Genomic DNA, 6,069 nt, shown 5'->3' on the forward strand with positions numbered 1-6,069 from the left:
TCATTATGATGTCATGAAGCCAAGTAATGTGCAATGTGTCTTTTTTTCCACGCATGTTAAGTACAGCTATTTCCACGGTATAAAAACTTGATAAGGATTACACGAATGCTAAGCGTAAAATGTTCCTGATAATAAAATTGTATTTTTCCTGGCTTCCAGAATATTTTTGCTTGCCGCGGTTTTAGGCATGCCATCGGTAATGTGAGACTTTTTGTCTTGTTCCTGGGCACAATGTGTCGGAACTTACGAGGAAGGCGTGTTTTGGTGATTGTCGAAAGCAAATATGCAAATATGAGAAGACTTTGGGCTTACTAGCGACGCATAGGTCTTTGACTTTTAAAGTTTTAGAGTAGGTAACGATCAAGGTTTAGAAAGTTCTAATCGGAATGACTTTAAAGTTGGCAACAATAATATTTCTCATTGTGAATAGACGAAATTTTTGCAAATCTTTAGATTTTGACCAAGTCACTTGACTAACAGTTTATATTTTCCCGCCAAAATCACATATTGGAAATCAAGATAAAATTTATTCAAACGAAATTGTTAGGAGGTATAATGAATATTCATGTAACAACCACTGACTAATTCAAAATTAATCTTGCACGATTTTTTTCTCCAAAAACCTAAAAAAAATCATCGAGCGATGTTTTACATTTCACGGACATTTTGAAATATTAGATATGCCAAATTATTTTATTCACGTTAAGGTGCCTGTTATGTTGAGTGTTAACGTTAATTGCTCTTTCAGAATATGCAGAAAAATAGAAAAAAATAAGCTTTAGGCTACAAGTTGAAATTCTACCCTTTTTCTTGGTAAATGTATGAATTTTGGCGGGAAAACTCCTATTTTGAGTCTCATGACTATGTCTATCAATATTTATAACATTCTATCTGTTAAAGTATAACAAAAGAAAGTAGTTGTCCAACTTTCAGTCAATGCTGACCATATCCCTTGAAATAATACTAATACAGTCCGGTATGCTTTCTACAGTGAACCGTGTGCTTTAACGTCACCGTACTTGCTTACACTGATTTGCGGAACGGAATGAGCGGAACGGAACGGAATAGCCACACCAAAAAGAAAAATAGTTTCTCTTAATTAGAGTCCATTCTTTTTCGTCCACTGAATTTTGGAGCGGAACAGCATGGAATTTCGGATCTAAAACAGAAATTTGGATTTAAACAAAATATCATTTTTCAACCCTTAAAGTAATGCATCTGTTCTTCGAAGTTTCTCTTGCCGTGATGAAAATCGTGAATAAGACTACTAATAAGAATTTTATTCTACAGAAACACACTTCGGGAACTGTGGTAGAACAAGTACAATAAATCAAACATTACACATATAATTAGGCAAGACTGCTCCCGAGACTGCTGCTGGGAATGAATGACTACTGGACTGAAGCTATAATTCAAATCTGAAACTACACCTGAATCCAAACCTCACCCTGGATATCGCATCTGCTGGAGGATGCTATGGCTACCATGAGGCATGTGAGGTGGCGCACAGGCGTTCTGTTGAGTGGGTAGTTTGTAAAAGTGTAGTTTCTGCTACGTTCCGACGTTAAGGCTACGGAAGAGTACGTCCGAACGTAGCATAAACTACACTTTTACAAACTACCCACACAACAGAACACCTGTGAGTTGGCGGTCTGTGTAATAATTCACCTTGATGGCGTGGCGCCTAATTACATTTGGCGCTGAGATGAAAAACGAGGGAGGTGGTGACGGATTGTAACTTCTGAAATGGATACATTGCAACTGCCTGACTGTGTGTTCATTGGCGCGGATGCCACCCCTTTTGTTTTTTCTTGCCGAGGGTCTGCAGACTTAGGGGAGCACCAGTTGATTTTGCGGGATTGTGAAAATGGAGGTGTAGACACATTTTTTTCACCCATTATGACAGCATTTTTTTTCAAAAGCATGCTCGCGCAACAAATTATTTTCTGCACAACTGAAGGCAATGCAATATATTTCATTTGTTCTCAAAATGAAGTGCAGGTGCATATGTTGTGCATGTCAAAGTTCATTCATGCAACCTGTAATCTTTATTGCAGAATTTTGCATATCTAATCCCTTCTCACGTTAGAAAATTTTGAAATATCCAGATCTCAAAGATCAAAACACTTAAGTCGATTCTAAACATTCATTTTTGGTAATTCCAGCACCTCGCATCACATTTTTTGCCTTCATCTCAGGGAAGTGGTAACATTTCTTTTCTCACTTTGGGGTTTTGCAGCAAATTATTTTATCATTCTCCAGGGGGGATGACAATATTCCCCCTCCCGAATCCTCCAGCCCCTCCTTCAGAAATCAAATGATTCTCCCCTTAGCATGCTCGGTAAAAAACGTGGGGCTGAAATCAATCTATCGATTGACCAAACAACTAGGTCAAAGGACATCAGTAATACATACAAAAGGCATCGCTCATACTTACATACACAGTCGATCGACTGCGGCCGTTTTGCAATTTTAGTCATTCTTTTGTGATTAGTTTCTGAAGGCAGATAGTGTTTACACCCCTAATTGTCGTTGTATGCCGTACACTTGCAATTATTGTTTGAAAAGTATGTTGAGCTATTGCGATCGTACAAAACAGTGCACAACTACATGTTGGCCATAGACACGCCCTCTTTTTGGTTGACCACCCCTCCACACTATGGTACTGCCCTCTATAAGGCGTGATTCTCGGGCTACGGGTTAGATTTAAATGTATATGTAACTTCAAATTAAAATTACAGCCTCGTTTCCTGTGGTATTTGACATAATTTTCATTTTGGAAACTTCAAAAATTAAGGTGCTTTACTTGTAGAGTTGAATAAATGATACATTTTATTTAAATCAAAATGTGTCTCTTAATTCCATTCTTTTCCGCTCATAAATTCTGTGGGCGAAAAATGGACTCTATTTAAGAGAAACTAATTTTTTATTTGGTGTGGCTATTCCGTTCCGTTCCGTTCCGTTCCGCTCATTCCGTTCCGCAAATTAGTGTAAGCCCACCGTACTTGCGGATTTTGAGTACCTGTTCATTGTCTTTAGACCTTGGCTTATATCTTAAACCCTCAACTCCAATTGTTTAGGAGTACGGTAGTGTATGGACAAACCTTGTGCAGTGTTGAGTGAGTCCCACTAGTACTTGTTCTCGCATTTCGACTTGTAGCCTACTTATTGCAAAAGTTTTCTTGGAGTGACATGAAGTATCTATTATTCATAATTATCGACTTGCTCCAAATCTGTGAGCATATAAATATCAAAACAGAATAAACTGAAGTAGTGAACTTTAGCAGACTGTCGCGTTAGTTGTAGGCTGATGCGTAGACCGTGGGATGAACGCGTTGGCCAGCCAGTAACTGCTGCAGCTGCCCAGTCTGGTCCCCTTCCCCATTTCTACCGCTGGCTGCGCTGCTCACGAAAATCGGAGAAATTAGGCAAAAGACTAGATCAACAGCTGCCGAGAAAAGCCAAGCGACTAGCACAATGCAAAAAAGATTAGTTCTTTTACCGATCCATGATGCAGTGCGTGACAGGTTGTACAAAGCGTGCGTTACTCATAGAACTTTTAAACTGTAAGGTATACGCAGGGCAAGATACCCACACAAAGCTTATGATGGATTAAACCCAGACCTATGTTTTCCGTCGCCGATGGATACAAAATGCACGAGGCAATTTTCGGCATGGCAGATATGTGTCATTCCTGTTAGTATATCATACTGTATAACACAAATATCTTATGATTTTGTTGCATGTTTTGTGTGTGTATACGGTGTTTGACGCAGCCACATCAATGTATTGTGGAATAACCGGGAAAAGGTCTATTCGGCATAAAGTTAACACCTCCCAGCCAAATTTGCTTGTGGCTTGGTTTATTCGTTACTTTCAACATAGCGCAAATTATTAAAATAATGGAAACAAGATGGCACTGTAAGCAGAAATCAATGCGTAATAAATATTGACATATCAATGCTCTTTTCTTCTCGTATATGCGTTTTAAATAAACTTTGATATTCCTGTAACATTTCTACACATCAAAAATTTACATTTATTATCAGTATCCGATGTCGAAGTTCGATAACCACTATTGAGTTCAAATACATCAAATCATAATAGTGATCACAATGAGAAAGAACAAGGTGCGTTTCATTTTCTATAGAATTTCGATTACAGTAATACAGACGATAAATGTCAACAGCTTCTTGGATTCCATGTATACTTCCAGCATCTTCCAGTTTCTACACGTGAAGGCAATACATCAGCTCTAAATTGAGCCAATAAAGATGGATGTCTACGAGATGACACATTAATACCCAGCAATCTACGTTTTGTCATATTTGTAACAACCGTGGAATTTTAACTTCTTCGGACCGTACACGTAAAGCTGTGTTCAGTGGCGGGGTTAAAATCGTAAAAGTCAAAACCAGCCCGTAAAAGGCATGAAACCCGTCTGAAAACACCACAGCTATGGACCAACAGCTAGGGTTGACATTGACTGCCGCATAACTCTATGGAGAAAAATAAAAATTTCGAATTTCGAAAAGTAAGCCAGTGAAAAGTTTTCTTACGCCAAGAGCTTTATAATAAGGGGAGAACCATTTGATTTCTGGGGGGGGGTATGGAGGAAGAGGGTATGGGAGCAAATTTTTTTTTCCTGTCAGAGTGACAGCAATTTTTTTTTCTACTGTCAGACCTGCATCAATTTTTTTTTCCAAATGGAGTAGCAGTGCAAATTTTTTTTTATCGGTCATCAAGTTTGTAATGTGTTGTATATAAGGGAGCCGTCATTATTACACTAGTTTATTGACTCCTGTCTTGTGTTTTAAATTTTCACAATTTACAGAAGTCAAATAGTCCCCTTTAGATAGTGCCTATGCTATTGAGATATGGCAACAGAAATCCTGAAATATGATTTCTTGGGTCAGAAAATGGAAGGAAAACATTGAGTGTACTGAGGTGTAAAGTAGACCCATGTAGTGCATGCTCATATCATAAGTGCTGGGAAAAGAAACATAAGAATTGCTTGTGGTAAACATTTGCGCCGCCTATGGCGGCGCGCCGGCAAAGAATACATGAGAATAAGGTTTCCAAATTTTGCTTATTTCTGGTGCATTGTGACAATTTTTTTTCTCTTCTGTCTGTTATGACAATTTTTTTTTCTCAGGCCATGACAGGATCAATTTTTTTTTTCTTCTCTCTCACCTGGTGACAATTTTTTTTTTTCTCAAAATCCTCTATACCCCCCAGAAATCAAATGGTTCTCCCCTAAAATGAACCCCCACAAGTGGTAGATCAGAAAGAATTGTAAATGTTTTAGAGTCCAAACATGTGTCCCCGAGACGTATTCTACCTTAAGTCACGACAGGAGACAGTTGTTAGTCTGTTTGTGTTTTTCACACAGGAGACATCAACAATATAACCATTGTTTAGGAACTACTCGTCTAGTACTCAGAAACATCTGCAACTCTCTGTGCACTGCAGTGCCTCATATAAAAAAAAAGTTGCGGCCAACCCGGCCATGAGCTCCTCGTGGTATGAGTGAACGTGTTTTTGTTTATATCAAGAACTTTCCAAATTGAAAAGAGTGTAATTAGGCCTACATCATTTTAGTGCGTGCCACATGTGCTTCAGTGGTTCGCATTCACATACGTATGATTATGCCGCCTTGGTCTGGAGGTGTTGCTCAGTTTGTTGGCAATTTTGGTTCCGATTTTATTTTCATCTTAGACCACAGTCGCTTGGTGGGCTATTCAGCTCTGGGACTATTCATAGTCGCTTGGTGGGCTGTTCAGCTTTGGGACTATTCGCCCCATAGACGAGTGTACAGAAGCAAGAAACACCTCTGAGGAGTTTCTCGCTTCTGTACACTCGTCTATGGGGCGAATAGTCCCAAAGCTGAATAGCCCACCAAGGGACTGTGGACTATTCGCCCCATAGACGAGTGTACAGAAGCGAGAAACTCCTCAGAGGTGTTTCTCGCTTCTGTACACTCGTCTATGGGGCGAATAGTCCCAGAGCTGAATAGCCCACCAAACGACTGTGCTTAGACGTAGTCTTGCACTTGAAAAACACCTTGTG

This window comes from Ptychodera flava, chromosome 6 (assembly GCF_041260155.1).
Source record: "Ptychodera flava strain L36383 chromosome 6, AS_Pfla_20210202, whole genome shotgun sequence".
In the NCBI taxonomy this organism is placed as follows: domain Eukaryota; kingdom Metazoa; phylum Hemichordata; class Enteropneusta; family Ptychoderidae; genus Ptychodera; species Ptychodera flava.